At 44.1% G+C, this 16130-nt stretch overlaps 1 long non-coding RNA gene across 1 annotated transcript; it reads right to left on the reverse strand.

The window, feature by feature from the left end:
- Nucleotides 1-2929: 2929 nt before the first annotated feature.
- On the reverse strand, nt 2930-4578 carry LOC128804201 (uncharacterized). The gene is made up of 3 exons (XR_008435968.1): nt 4416-4578; nt 3813-3932; nt 2930-2982 (listed from the first exon to the last, which is right to left on the reverse strand). It is a non-coding gene; the product is annotated as an uncharacterized LOC128804201 (long non-coding RNA).
- Nucleotides 4579-16130: the final 11552 nt, after the last annotated feature.

Raw genomic sequence — 16130 nt, forward strand, 5'->3', positions numbered from 1 at the left:
AGGTGTGCCTTCTCTCGTCCCTTTGCTTCCTCTCAGCATAAGGCTACGAAAGCTGTGTACCCATGCCAGAGCGCTTAGCCCTAGAGCCTCCGTGCATGCAGCAGCTTTGGTCTCACCAAAAGGCAGCGCCTAGCCAGGCACCCCAGCTGCCCGAAACTGGAGAAAAGAACAAAAGCCACAGTACAGGTCATAGAACACCTTCCTTTCCTCATTATTGATTCTGCTAGAAACCAGGTTGATAACTTCATTGTCACTGCAACATTTCTGAAATATTTTACAGGTGTCTAAAAACGCAGATATTAACTGCCGCTTTAAGCAATTGCTCACCAGCATATGACTAAGAACCCTCTCTCTAAGAACTCCAGATAAGGTGTTTGGCCTGAAATAAAAGTTTTTCCAGTTTCTTGGTAAGAGAGAAAACGAGAGTTCTTTATTGAAAGCATAGTAGCATATTTTACCTCATTAATAACTTCACTGCAGCATTAATTTGCTTAATTATTGCACTTAGAATTCAACATGGTAGCTAATTAATTCAAAGGCTGCAGAAAAAAAAAATCATAACACATACACAGCACTGTTTTGGGAGCACACTTTTTGGGAAAATATTTTTTTTTTGTTCTGTTTCATGAAACACTAAGTCTGTGGATACAGTAAGTTAAAAGTTATCTTTTTCATTATTTATTTTAATTCCTTTTCCCAGCTTTGCCCATTTAATCTTCTCTCCTGATGAATCTTCCTATAACAAATGGAGTTAATGCACCTCAACAGTGTACTATTGGGACTTCCAACTCCATTACCCACTTTTAAGATCTTGTTTGCTTCCTCTGAAAATCTTTCTGTCTATTTTACTGACAAAGGTCAAAAGGCACACTAAATTCTTAGGAGGTCATTTGAAAACAAGAGCTCACTTCTGTCCAAACAGCCTCAAAAGGGACAAAAAATTAAAAATCCAACACCAAAACACCACTTTCCATTTCCTTAAGTCTTTCATTTTAGTTGAAAAATAAAATCTCATTATATATGGATCATGTGTAATATTCTCAACATCAGAATCAGGAATGATATCCCAGTATAGCATCTTCTAAACTGCTTGCTTATCAGTTTAACCACAAGACAAAACCACCAGAAACCAGCTGATGCTCCAGACTACTCTGAGCTGACTGTCTCTCAGATGATGCTACAAAAGGTGCCCAGTAACTCAGGGGATTCTCACTGTGCTTCTACATTGATGCTCACAGAGGCATATGGTCCATAGCTGTGTTAACAGAAAATCTCAACTGAATACAGCTACATCAGGAAATAACCATATCCATCCCTGCTACTCTACCAGAAGAAAATAATTCTCTATTGGTAACAAGCTGGTACCACTGGGCTGATCACCATGCCCATGTTGCTGGGGCAGCTCACCTCCCACTACAGGCACTTTTCTGCCTTAGTCTCTTGCTGTCTTCATCCATTTGTACTTTGTCACCTACCAGCTTGGTGATTCCACAGAGGATTTCAAGGTGCTGGCCTCAACTGCCCACACTTTCATTCTCTTGGGTTGTTTGCATTTATTTAACAAGCTTGCTTACCATCACCTGTACTTTTTAATGAGAGATAACAGGAATGGGGATCGACAGAATCTGCTAAAGGTAATTTGGACCTTTTGAAGCCTGGTGTTGTAGCTAATGTTAGGCTGCAAAATGTTGTATTTAATGAGTCTCTCTGCTGTACTGGCAATATTTACATAAGGATCAGAGCAGTCCACTGGTGTAGGGGTAATTTTATTAGGGATTTTGGTGCCCCATTCAACATCTATTTAGCCCTGGAAGTATCTAAATTCAGTAGTCATTCTCTTTCCAGTTGAAAACATTCTCTCTCCAATGGAAAACATTCTAAAAAATTCAGAGTTCTGGTTCCTGGAAAGCCTAGATCTGCTCCAGGTGTAGGGAGCTCAGCCATACAGACTAACAAGATGCAGGCAAAATATACAACAAACTAAGTTCCCTGTGTAGCCCTCTCCAAGACTTACTGTCAAAGCACACCTAACAGTGGTGCAGTCCCAGTGCTCACAAAATGCTCCCTGAGGCATTCTACTTTTAAAAAGCATCTGGAAAAGGAGATGCTGAGGGTGGTACCCTTAATCTATAGAATAGCTTGAAGGTGCTTTTACAGAGGGTGACAGAATTACCTTGTTTTTTACAATTCCTATTCCCTCTTCCATCCCTTCTCCCTGGAATCATGCCTAAGGCTGTTTATTTTCCCTGCAATGTTCCTCCTCACCTCATAAGCCCATCACCTGGTAGTTGTGACCAACAGATTCAAACCCTCTCCATGAGAGCAGAGAACAAACCTGGGTCTATATTTTGGATAAGTGTCATAACCAGGAGGCCACATGCAAGAGACAGCTCCTTCATCATGTTCCAGATGTCTCTTGCAGAAAAATACTGAGACTTGCTCCATCCTTTAAGAAAAATAAAAATTGTTGTCTGAAAAGGTAAAGGGACCTGCTCCTTTACTGCAACCAGGAGGTGGGCATTTGGAGCTGCAGGCTGGGAGGGTTTTGAACTTGGCAGCCCTTTGCCACCCATTCCCAGCTCACAGGTTTGGTCAGCCCTGCAAGCCATGGAAATCCCTCTGAGAAACTAAGCCCATAGCCATGTTTGAGACCTTCAGCTTGGCAAGTGAAAGATGGGCAGCAGACCAGCCACATGGGATTGGAGCACTTCTTCCAGATCTTGCCTCTGTTTCTTGGGTACTGCAGTGCCCTGGGCTGGAAATTCTGTAGCATTCAGTGTCACATTCATTACAAATGTGATGCTTCTAAATTAAACATGAGGATGAATAATGAGAGCACACACACCATTATTTATCTGACTTTTTAAATCATTTTGCATATTTTATATATCAGACCACTTCAAGAACAGAATGAATCATAATTTTTTGTGTGGATAACTCAATCTGCATCACCAAATTTTCCAGTTCCTTCTGTGGGATAACCTGGTATCCAGGAAAGAATGGGGTAAATTTGGTACTACCTGGATGTCCCTGCTAAGAAGTAAGCAGCAAAAAGAGACAGTTTTGCCATTGAAATGGTAACTTTCCTTTGTGGCATTGATCCAGTTTGTGAATGAAGCTGATCAAATCCCTTTAGATGAAAACTATGGCTTGAGGCTATCTACAGTCACTTACAGATAGTCTGCTTTTGGGGCATCTTCCTTTTCTGCTGATTCTGAGGGAAGCTAATTCCCTGGTCACGGTTCTGTCCCAAGCTATAGCATCCCCAGCAAGTTCTTTATCAGGGGAATTACAGACTGGACACCCAGAGCAAGCAGAAAGCCAAAGCTGAGCTGAATTAGCAAAAGAGTTATTTAAGGAAACATCTCTAGCATCTGTTTTATTGAGCATATGTACTCTGCTCATTGCTGTGCACCATTAAGACTTCATGCAGAGATCATAAGGCACACGTGAGCACTACAGAAGCTCTGAGATTGCTATTTTTTCCCTTCTTTACTTTGCCTCATCAAGATTTCATTCAGGATCACTCTAGCCTAAAATTACCTCAGTAGTAAAACTAACCCCTCCCCCGATAATGTTCTGAAGGACAAGGAGGCTTTAAATACAGAGGGAGTTTTCAGAGTGACTAATACACAATGGGGACATGACCTTATTTCAGCTACAGGAGTCCGGCTAACTGAGGACAGATGCACCACGTTACACATGAAAACACATCTTTAACCACTGTTAGTAATGACAGGATCTAACAAGACAGGATGCTCTGTCCTCTGGCTGTGTTGATCCCAGCAGGAGAATGTCCCGAGTCAGCTTACCTTCCCACAGACTGAGGGAGGACATCCACTGGAAGAACAGTCACCTGCTCCACTATCCCATGTCCACTGGATAGCCATTTTCAGGAGCACCTTCACCAAACACAGAGACTCCTCCTTACCCTACCATTTGTGACGGATGGGACAGAGAAAAACCTGTGGAACAGTCCTCTGCCATATGCTTCTGGTCCCTGACTCTGCACACAAGGAGAACCTGGCAAGGAGCCGTTCTCCAGAGTATTCCCAGACGAAAGCATCCCATCTACATTATGTGGAGTCTGAACCAGAAGGGAAGAAATAACCCTGCTCGCTGCCTTATTTCTGGTGTTGACCCCCCAAAAGGCTCACAGGCCAGGAGGTTAATCTAAAATAACAAGAATGTTCAGAAGCTGGCAGCTGGATCTCCTCGGGGTTACAAAGGGCAGATCAGCCACTTGTTGCTTTCATTATCTGGATTACAATAAAAAGAGAGAAGAGAGGCTAAGAGGCAGTCACTTCCCTGCAGACTTCTTGCCCAGATGTTAAACCAGCTGGCTACGAATCCCACACAGAGGCTTTGCTACCAAAACCAGGGTTGACAACAGAAGATGGAAATACAGCCTCTACGTTTGCCTCTTCTGAAAAAACAGATCAAATTATCTGTATCACAGCCTGAATCTGCCACAGCAGATGCCACCTGGGATACTGCTCTGCAGAGTCACACATCCCCATTTGTAACATGTCCCTCAGGATTTAGAGAAGATCTTTGTCACATGCACCATCTCTTGCCAGTGGGCCTGGAAGGGCAGTTCCATGAGGATCACAAGCTGTGGGACCATGGGCCCCACACTTTGCCCAGAACTTCTGCAGCTCCATCCCTATGTGACCTCACAATGTCTTACACTTTACACTTCAAGCTGTTGCAGTGACCCTCCTCCTAAGATTTTTCATCCTTTTTCTGTTAAATACTCACCTTCCCATTTGTCCAGCACACGTTTCATGTTTGTTTCTAAAGTACACTGCTCATGACAAATGCACTTAGTCCACCAGGCGGGGCAGGAGAGGTAGCTCGAACAGACACCTGCATTGGAGAGAGAATAGATCTGCCTTCTGGTAATTCATCATATTCTCAGCCATATGCAAGAAATTCAGCAAATCCTCCTTTGGAAAACACCTTGTGTCTCTGAACTGAAGGGCTGGCACTCTGCACCCTGTTCAGCCACAAAATGCTCCTTGTTTCAAAAAAAAAAAAAAAAATTAAAAAAAAAAAACAAACACAACGAAAAAACACCCAGCAGTCTGCTGATAAAAAAAATTGATTTACATAACTATCAACAATCAACCTGATAACACAGAGCAGTCAAGACTGATAAGCAGAAACTGGGACATTTACCAGCTTCAGCATACTTGAAATCCTGTGTTGTCTCTTTAAAAACAATTAAAAACCATTCTGGATAAAATCTTTCAGAATGTTTTATTTCCACAAGAGAACAGATCTCTGTTCTTGAAAAAAAAAAAAAAAAGACTCACTAATATTAAAATATACTTAACCTGATAGAACAGAACGTCTCCTTTGAAGTTGCTTCAATCTTTTTAAATATCTAAAGGACCTAACCCACACAGGGCTTGCATGTTTTCAGCTTAAAAAAAAAATCAAAGTTTTCTCCCCATTTTTCCCCCATGTACACCCGCTTGCCAATTATGGGAATTAGAGAAAAAAAAAAAATCAGTGTATGAAAGAGGTAGAGCTTTTTACACTTTTGTAATTATACACAGGATTTAATCATTTGGGGAGAGGGAGTGCTTGGGGGGAGAGTAGAGTTTTATTCCAAGTGACTTTCATCCTGGACCAAGTGTCAGCCACCAGGTGATTTTTCACAGGGATTGCCACACTCCTCTGCTTAACAGCTCATCTCCAATTTGCTCGAACAATCAACAGCTCCTCATCTTCTGTATTAGTCTCTCTGTTTATCTGCCCAGCAATGAGCTCCAACTCCTGCAGCCAGAGAACAAGCCAAGAATAGCCAGATCCAGAGCTGCGAAAGATATTCTTCCAGCATCATCTGGCTCCTTGGCAGAGTCTGCGGGCAGCTGTACTCACAGCCCTGTCCCTGCCGCTGGGTATGTCATATGGCCATGCCATAGCGGTACTGGCTGAGCATCTCTGTCCTCCTGGACACAATTTTCCTTTGATTCACCTTGAATTCGAGAAACTCGTTATATGACCATTGTCTCAGATTTGATAAATAAGGGCTTTTTTTTTTTTTTTTTTAATGGCTGTCCATAAAAAATAACCAACACCTCTTGTTTCTGCTGTCATACTTTATAAATCTACATGCTGCCTTTCAGGACTATTCCCTTTGCCGTACAGGGTGTACTTCAGTGGCGCTTTTTCACAGCACACAAGCAGGATTTTTTCCAGCTGATTTGTAGCACAGGGGCTGGACTTCTTCACTGAGGGATAAACAAAAAGCCTGAAAAAAGAGGCATGGAGCAGAGGACAGGAGGGCTATCTCACAGCTGCTGTGGAGATTAGAGCTATATTAGTCAGTCCAGGATTTTCAAAATATATTTAACTCTTTTTTTTCAGGAAAACACACAAAAAAAAATTAAAATTAGTAAAATATTATCCCTTATTTAAAGGATGCAATCCTACACAGCTATTGCCTTGTGCTTTTCACTTCCTTCTTTCCTTCTTCCTCCTTTTCTTCCTTTCACAAGAAAGACCAGTAAAATCTCTGTGTATATTAGATACAAGCCTCATCTATAAAAATACTGTCTTAAAATATTACTCATATCACACTGTTGCACAGTCAAATTTCATAGGGAACAAAACACTAAATGCAACATAAATTACATCAGCATTACAACTTGGGCATAAATTATCTGAACTAAACAAAATCTGACCTTGCTTCTACTAGTTTGGCCAGTGTCTCCATTTTAGATGCTGCAGGCTATCCTTAAACATAAGTTTATCCTTTCAGTTGATTTTTACATTATAATTGATTTAATAAATCATGACATAACAAGCATTAAAATATAAGCATTTTAGACCTAAGGAACTAGCTGTCTGTCATCTTCAGCAGTAGATGTGACACAGCTGAACACTTCAATCAAAAAAACGAGAGTACTTCCATGGACTGCAACCGATTCAATTGCATACAGGCATTTATTTGTCTGCTTAAAGTTTCAATCCCGATAGTTTTTTCCTTTCTTATTGTATTTGTCTAAATCCAATTGTGAGTTCTTCAGGGCAGCAATCTGTCTCCTCATATGTTCATAATGCACCATGTACACCTATGGCACTCTGTAATAAGTAATTTCTGATCTGTTTAAGATTAGAGAGGGATTTCAGGTGAAATATTGTACATTGAAATAGGCAATGGGGACAGCTCACATCCTTAGGTCGGACATGGTCTTCAACACAGGATGGCAGCCAACATTCTATGCACAGTTTGAGCTTGCCCATGTGCAGCTATAAATGCATTTTGAGAGCCACCCTACAACCATCCTCCATGCCCTGACCCCATGCCCTTAAACAACACATTCTGCAGCATGGGAGCACTCTCCGTGAAATGCTTTGTGCTACGATACACATCTATTTATAAAGATTTATAAGGATATCTACTGTTTTTTCCAGGGTTACTCTCTGAGGGCAAGCCAGACATGCTGTGGAGTGACTGGAAAGACAGAGACTGCACTGTCTCAACAGGAGGTGGAAAGAAAGTGGGACAAGCCACAGAAGGGGGAGTAGAGGGAGAAGGTGAGAATTTATTATATTAATAGGATCACCTGGTGACTTGCTCAAGGGATGAACACATCCAGACCAGTCTGTTCCCCACTTAATGGCAGTTGGTTTGTGCAGGTGATATATCTAATGTGAGAGTCCAGCTGCCTGATGCATGCATGGATAAAGCTCCCAGCATGCTTAGGGTTACCATATTTATGATAGCAAGAAGACATGTGATAGCCTTCTGGAAGCAAGCAGCAGATCAGGCCTTTGCCTGCACCCCAGGACATGATGATGCCTATTGGTGGCTATCCTAAAATCCCCCATCTTCCAGAAACTCAGCCCTACACATGCCCTTGCTGCCCCCAAGGGCTTTTCCTCAGCCCTTCCCAGTCCAGATTCCTCAGCTTCCCACAAAGTGCCTATACCCAGCGTTTGTGATCCCAGACCTCTTAAACCATCTCAGAGCTCAAATTCCCCAGCTACTTTCAGACCTAGCCTGTCCCACTGCAGCTGCTGTCCCCAAAGCCAGCATTTTCACCATATCTTTCCCATCACTTTCCCCACCAAGACCTCAGCTCCCCAGGCTTCCCCAAACCCCATAACATTCCCCAGCCCTGCACCACAGACTTCCCATCTCACAGCTCACGCTCATCCCTCCAGGGTATACCCATATTTCCCCCCTTTCAAATAATCCCACCAAGTCCCTTTACCACCCAGTCCCCCACCTGGTCCTCCCTCTCCCACCTCTGCTCACAGCCTGAATATTCCCATCACCCCATCTCCCTCTCTATACAGAGAACCCTACCTGTCTGCATCCCTGCCATTTGTATCTGCCATACTGTTGACAGGCCCGATATCCCAGTGGGAGCAGACCTCCAGCTTCCAGCTTACCCTGCCAGATGAAACCCCACAGCTCCCTTTCCCTGCCCACTTCTTCTCCAAGAGTCAGTCTGAAGGAAATTCCCATCCATAAAGACTTCATTGGGATTGTAGGTGTCTGGAAGGGTTTTAGAAAAATAAAATCAATAGCTTTGATTTTTTTCATTTCAGGATTTCAAAAGGACCTAGCTACAGGCTGAACCCACTGCCCTCTGTGGAATGCTATTTTAATGGCAGCACAAGGAGATGTCTTGCCCAAGAACACACACAGAGCCCAAGACCTGAACCTTCAAACTCACAAGGCACACCTTAACCAAACTGTGCCTGTGTGTCATTTTTGGCTGCCCAAAATGCGTTCTACACAGTTCTGCTTTAAGGCTCACCTCAGTCTTCAGCCTTTTTTCACCCCAGAAGACTCTTTTCTTCCTGAAAAAGCTGCAGCCTCCAAATAAAACTTTGCTGCTATTTATTCTCTAAAGCCACATTCCCAAAGCAGCAAAGGAAGAAAGTCCCATGCAGAGGTTTCCTCCTCAAGGTGGGAAGAGAAAAGAAGGTTTACAGCTGCAGGGCAAAGGAGACCAAGAAGGTCACTGTATACCTGGAGGACAGTAACAAAAGAAGTCACCACCTGGGCAGCCAAAGTTTGTAACTTAATAAGCAATCACTGATCTAAATCTCCATCATGCCAGCTTGTGTCATTACAGGGCAAACAGGACAGGGTTTTTCCTCCACAGACCTATATATTTCCATGGCTATGACACCCAAGAGAACTGCTCTGGAAGTACATTGGTAAGACTGCAAAGTCAGGCACGTAAACTAGGAAATATGGGGCCTAAGGTGGTCTTTGCAACACCAGTCACACTGTGATGCAATCCTTATTTGCCCAGAGAAGTGTCACTTCTCCACCATTCTCCTACTCTGCTCCACAGACCCAAGAGCTTCAGTGGCATATTCTGGGTCCTTGCTCCTTGGTCATAATTTCCTCACATCACTCAAGCCCTGCTCAGGATGGGAGCAATAATTTACTCATAAACTTTTCTTTGGCCTTCCCTGCTCTTAAATTAGAGTGATTCACAGATGTTAATTATCTTATTTCCATAATGAACCTGTGGAAGGAAGGTGTATCATTAACTCTGCATTACAGCTGGTGAGCTGAGACACAGAGCTGTCAGTTAGTAGATTAATATCTGCTAATTTTGCACACCTAAGCTGAAACACTCAAGACTGGCTTTCCTTTCACTCTGTGGGACCTGACATCGCAAAATCCATGATGCTTTATTCACATCTCCTTGGACTTTAAGGCACAGATCCTGGAAAAGAGAAACTTCACCACCAGGTCTCCTGCAGTTGTCCCCAGAGTTGCAAACCTTAGGTCTATAATACAGACCATATCCTGTTTGAGGAAGCACGGAGCCAAGACCAGTATTGGGCTATCATGGCCAACCATTCTAGAAATCAAGAGCATTAGGGATGTTTTGCTAGAGGGTTTTGATGGCTCTTTCCTGATACCAGACAAATAGCTGGCTCTGATTCAAGTTTGTGGCAGACCAGGAAAAAAGAGGGGAAAGTTACCTGTTTAATCTCTAGTCAACTCCTACAGGCTGCACCATTTAAAATGTGTAGTCCAGTTTGATTGAATGCTCGCCGAAGTGGCACAAGGTGCCTGCCTGCATCTTCTTGCAAAATGTCAAATCCACAAATGAAACCATGAGAACTACATCATGATTTAGGGGGAAAAATAAAAAAGAAAAATAAAAAGGGAGAGCCTGGATATTTATCCCACAGGCAAAACAGCCATAAAGAAGCCTAGGATAAATTTACCCTAGTTTCTGTTCTGGGGATAACTAACCTGCTTCAGCTGAAACTTTCTCTTAGGAAGAACCTACAGCCTGAAGTCAACATCTAGGATTGAAAATTTCAGCTTATAATAGTTAATACATGGTGAAGAATAAGCTCTTGTAGACAGACATCTATCCACTGTAAGTATTGTTACTACAGGACATACATTGAGTCCCGAGTGTCTTTCCCCAACAGTGCCTGCTGCGTCTACCTCCACCGCCTTTGCCTGACTCAGCTGCCCCTTCCCAAGTCAAGACTTACATTGCCACCCACTCTGACACCAATTTCTCACCCTATTTTATCTGGGGTAAGATAGCACAGCAAACCAAATTCTGGGGAGTCACTAATCCAGAACCTTCAATCCAAGCTACAGCTCTCCTATACATACTTGCAGATCTATATATTTTGTACTTCTTACTGTCCTTATCTCCTGTGGGTCTGCCACAGGTTTTTTGACTGGTTAATGGCTTTATCCCCAAGCTGAGCACACAATCTCCAGTCACTAGTGAGCTGCATTTGGATGTGGAATATCATTCTCTTTGCAATGCCAGGGGTGTCTTGCACAAGCCTCCCTTACTCTTTTGATGGACTGTAGACAGCTTGCTCATTAGTTTAGTAAGACAGCTTGCTCATTAGATCAGACCTCAAGCATATCAGTCACACTCTCAAGCTCCTCATCACTTCACTTACACAGCTACAGTAATTAGATTTCACATTTCTTTACACTCTCATGGCATTGTTTTAGCCTACTGAGGAGGCACTCATATATAATACACATATATAATACACACATATAAATTATCTCCTGTAAATATCATATTCATTATCATATATAATACATGCATATACATACATAATGTTGCTGAGGCAAACTCAAACCTCTTCAGTTCTAAATGTTCAGGATGCTCCAAGAGCATCTCCAACTGCTTGTTTGTTAGTTTTAATTTTGGCAAGGCTTCACCCATCTGTGACCCTTTGCTTACAAACTGTGCCTGATTGCATCATTTCCTACTTTTCCCCCACCATGTACCTCTCTGGAAAAACAAAGCCTTCAGATCTGCTCACTATAGAGATGCAAATTCTTTTTGGCAGAAAAACGAATTTGATGTTTAGTACAGTAGCAAACAGAAAAATCACTTAAGCCGCCAGCCCTTATCTTTTGGGATCACATAGATTTTATGCCTCTTTTTTGGTCTAATTTGATGCATTTCTTTAGCACCTACTCTCTAAGCCTCCAGCTTTTATGTGAGATCATTGCATACATTTATTATGTCACTTAAGAAGTGATAATAATTTATTTAACTTTTCAGAACAGAATTCTTCAGACTTCGGGGGCAGATGATTTTTTTTCCTGGGGATCGTGTGTGGAATATGTGATGGTGTCTGTATTTCCAGATGCAAAAACCACAGACACAGGGTAGCAACATGTGCCTCTTTTTAAAGCGAGTTAAATAAGTGAAGGCACCAAATGGCTAAACTCAAAAAGGCAAACAGGTAATTCCCCACAAATTGTAAAAGGGCTATATCTTCAAAGAATATGTCTGCAGAAGTAAACTAAGCAGAGCCAGAGTACGGAGCATTTCATTCAGTGTTGTAAATGTAGCCATAGAGACTGCAGTGGTTTCCAAATTGCCTCCTTGTCTTGCTGTGATGCACATTCACAGGTGCAGGAGGGATGGGTGACATTTGGGGACTGACTGGCTAACTCCTAAAGATGGGCAAACATGCCCTTCAGGGTTGTGGTACACATGCATCCTTCAGCCACGGAAACAGTTCTAGTCCTCTCCACTCTGTCACCAGCTCCAGTCCCAGGTCACATCACCCCAGGCCAACATTCTGCCTCCTCAGCCAGACTCCTTCAGTGAAGCATATGTGGAGAATGAGCAAATGCCATGCATGAAAGACAAACTGAGTACAGGAACATTTCATAGGTCCGGAGTGAAATGAACAGGGCTAATGCCTTTATTAATGTTCAGCTCTTTATTAAAAAGATCAGCTGGGCAGGGGGCTCGACGCAGAGCTTGCCCCCACGGTCGTAGCTTTCCCAGGCAGCCGGAAGGAAGGCAGCGTGCAGAGTCGGTCACTGGAGTCCCGAGCAGCAGCTGTCCTTTCTCCTTTCCTTGTGGCACACCGGTGGCCCGAGGATGAGGAGGCGTGGTGTGCAGAGTCTGTTGCTGAAGTCCAGAACAACAGCTGTCCCCGCTCCTCCCAGGGTGGCAGCACCAGGGCTCCTGTCCCTATCTCCCTGCTTCTCAGAGCCTAATATAGTCTGTTCTCTCTTAGGTGATGGCAATGGTTAAAAGCCAGTCAGGGGATGTGTTTCCCTCTTCCTCAGCTAGGGCATTTGTCTAGACTCCTCTATTGTGTTCAGTTTTTGATTTATATTCCTTTTTATCTCCTAAAAATACTCCCATGATCCTAAGGGGTTTTTATTTGCATGTTAGTCCCAGAATGGCAGCATGGAGGGGTGGGAGGCCAGGTAGTTTAGAGAAAACAAACAGAGCAATTAGCTAATTAGCATTTCAATATCGGTACTTAGCTAGAGTTAGTAGTTTTATTTTAGTGTTGCTATGGGAACTAGGAAAGCCCTGCCCATGTCTCTGGGGAACACCTGGAAACTGTTCATAACACGGAGGTGCTGCAGAGGCGGATATGGTCCAAAAAAAAAAAAAAAAAAAAAAGTCACCCAGTGTCCTCAAATTGCAGTCTGATCTAATCCTGAGCAACACCCCAAACTCATGAAATGCAGCAGAATGCAGTAGCAGAAAACCTTAAAGCAAAAATCTTGGATGAAACGCTCAAGAGCACTCAAATGATTTAAGAATCAGATTTGCCAAGCTTCTGAAAAGCTTGCTTCTCTTCAACTTAGTAGGAATATCTAAAGTCTTTCCATCTCTCTTGTAATGGGATGTGTTTGCTCTCCATCCTCCTCTGTACAGCTTTGTGCTGTTTTCCTGACCTGCTCTGCCTGGAGCTGGCTGCATGTCAGGCAGCAACACCCTGGAAGACATCGAAGATAAAATCTATCACCCAACATGTTATGAACAGTTTCCACGTGTTACCCAGAGACGCGGGCAGGGCCTTCCTAGTTCCCATGGCAACACTAACAGAAACTACTAACTCTAGCTAAGTGCCCATATTGAAATGCTAATTAGCTAATTGCTCTGTTTGTTTTCTCTAAACTAGCTGGAGATACTGGCCTCCCACCCCTCCACACTGCCATTCTGGGACTAACATGCAAATAAAAACCCCTTAGGATCATGGGAGTATTTTTAGGAGATAAAAAGGAATAAAAATTAAAAACCGAACATAGTAGACGAGTCTAGACAAATGCCCTAGCTGAGGAAGAGGGAAACACATCCCCTGATTGACTTTTAACTGTCGCCATCACCTAAGAAAGAACAGACTATATTAGGCTCTGAGAAGCAGGGTGATAGAGAGACAGAGAGCCCTAGTGTTGCCACCACGGAAAGAGCGGGGACAGCTGTTGTTCTGGACTTCAGCAACAGACTCTGCACACCATGCCTCCTCATCCTTGGGCCACCGGTGTGCAAGAAAGGACAGCTGCTGCTTGGGACTCCAGTGACAGACTCTGCACGCCTCCTTCCTTTTGGCTGCCTGGGAAAGCTATGACCGTGGGGGCGAGCTCTGCGTTGAGCTGCCTGCACAGCTGATCTTTTTAATAAAGAGCTGAACATTAATAAAGGCATCAGCCCTGTTCATTTCACAACACATTAAGAGTGGGGCCAGAGAGGGACATTTAACACTGAGCCCTTCTGAACATTGGAAAGGGAGATGATCCCAAAACCAGGTGAAGGAGGGCAGCCTGATGGAACTCACTACCACTCCCCCCACATCATTCAGCTGCGGGGTGCTTCTCCTGGTGCTTCTCCTGGTGCTGGGCAGAATCCCATCCCTGGAAGTAGCCAGCTGAGGGAGGATGCTCGCAGTGTGCTCCTGCCCTGGCAGGTAGCCAAGTGCAGCAGCCGCCTGCATCTCAGCTCTTGCCCTGCTCTCACAGCCTCTTCAACAGAAGTGACACGAGGCACACTCTTGCTCACAGCCTGCTGCCGCTCAGGAGCTTGGGAGAAGAAGAGACTTAGTCCTTCACAGCTGGGGGCTCTGGCTTTGCAAGCTGAGGCATGATTAAGATGGAGGACAAGGGGAGAAGCAGGGGGGAGAAGGAGAGGAGAGATGGAGGAAGGGACTCCTGGCACATGTCTGAGTGCCTGATTCTCTGTCGCATTCTTCTCCCATGCTGCCTCTCACTGTAATCCTCTGAGAAACAACCAGGAGCAGACCGGGCCTAGAACCTGCAGGTGCCCTCAGCCTGGGAATCAGAAGCTGTGGCACCGTGCCCAAGCCTATTTACCCTGCTGCGATATTGGGCTAATTAGCTCCAGCACGGCATCACACTAATGCAACTTCTCTGTTTCCAGGACCTTAGCTTCCCAATGTCCTCTCCTATGCCACAGATGTATCAGTGGAGGGGGTGAGAAATCACATGTGCAGGGTGATACTGAAAACATACAGACAGCAGAGAAATAGGAAGGCTATTTTTATGGGCATAGTAAAAATATACTGGCATGTATGTAACTATCCTTGTGCTTGTATAAGGATATGGTCTTACTGGGAAGGGCTTCCAAAACTTTAGGAAGGTGGCAGAGACCAAAGAGTGACCAGGCCATACTTGTTTAGTGTGGCACTGGGTGGGTGACACTGGCTGGCCAGGGGCAGCAGAAGGACATGCAAAAGGGACTTTGCACGCCAAATAGCCAGGGAGCTGTTTCTCAGAGAAATCAGTGGAGCCTATCACAACCACCACACGTAAGTATTCACAGAGGACTGTCCATCTTTCTGGGAGCTAAGAGGTGTATTTCTTACACCCATTCATCATTTGTAAGAGTCTAAAATTCCAAACAGTCCTTCAAGGAGGAGAGTGTGAATGAGACCCAGGAGGAAACAAGGAACTGCTGGAGGAAAGCCAAATATATCAGTGCGGACACCTTCAAAGTGCTATGAAAGACATCCCAACCAGGCATGTAGCAGCAGCCATGGAGCAGGAGCAGCAATTCACAACAGCCAGGGAGAGAAGCTGTGCAACTCCCCTCTTTAATATCCCAGTGATCTGATCAGACCTCAAGCTACGGAGAAGGTAAGCACTTCTCCTAAAGGTCCAGACTGGGGACAGACATGAATAACTACTCTGCTACCTGCATTCCCTAAAACCAAAGGCACCAAGGCAAAATAGCCAAAGGGATGTGTATAATAAAGGTAGTTACTTCTGAGGGCATCTCTGATCTCCTATCAGTCCTCAGTAGTAGGCAAAGAGCAGAACTTGGGATGTCACCTGTCCAATGCACCCACATATGTAGACATGAGGGGTTGAACCTGAGAGAGCCTCAAGCCCTCAGTCAAGCTAAAATTGTCCAACTTCCACAGCATTCAATGACAATTGAATACCTAAATATACCAGACCTTGGTGGGGCTGAGCCTTCCTCCAGATGAGATACTTGAGAACTGAACATGAGAACCAGCTTCCTTGTTTAACAGCTTAAAAGCCTCATTTATCTCTTCTGGGGCAGAAAACATAGAGGGTAAAGAGAGCTGGAAAAAGGGCAGGCAGTGAGAGGGTGGGTAGAAGAGCAGAAAAGGAAAGGGACACCAAGGAGTAAGGTTATATGGGAACATAAACTGGGTAAGGAGGCAAAACCTCATATTCAGATATCTTGCTGGCAAGACAGACCAGGAAACACCCCCAAAAACCTGCAGTAGACCCTGCCTAAGGACAACATGGGGAGACCTTTAGGAATGCACTGCCCCGAGGATACCTCCAGGCAGCTTGCACGAGGCCCACGTTGTGTGGGGAATGCAGAAAACTGGTCTTTTGT

Source organism: Vidua macroura, chromosome 2 (assembly GCF_024509145.1).
Source record: "Vidua macroura isolate BioBank_ID:100142 chromosome 2, ASM2450914v1, whole genome shotgun sequence".
Classification (NCBI taxonomy): domain Eukaryota; kingdom Metazoa; phylum Chordata; class Aves; order Passeriformes; family Viduidae; genus Vidua; species Vidua macroura.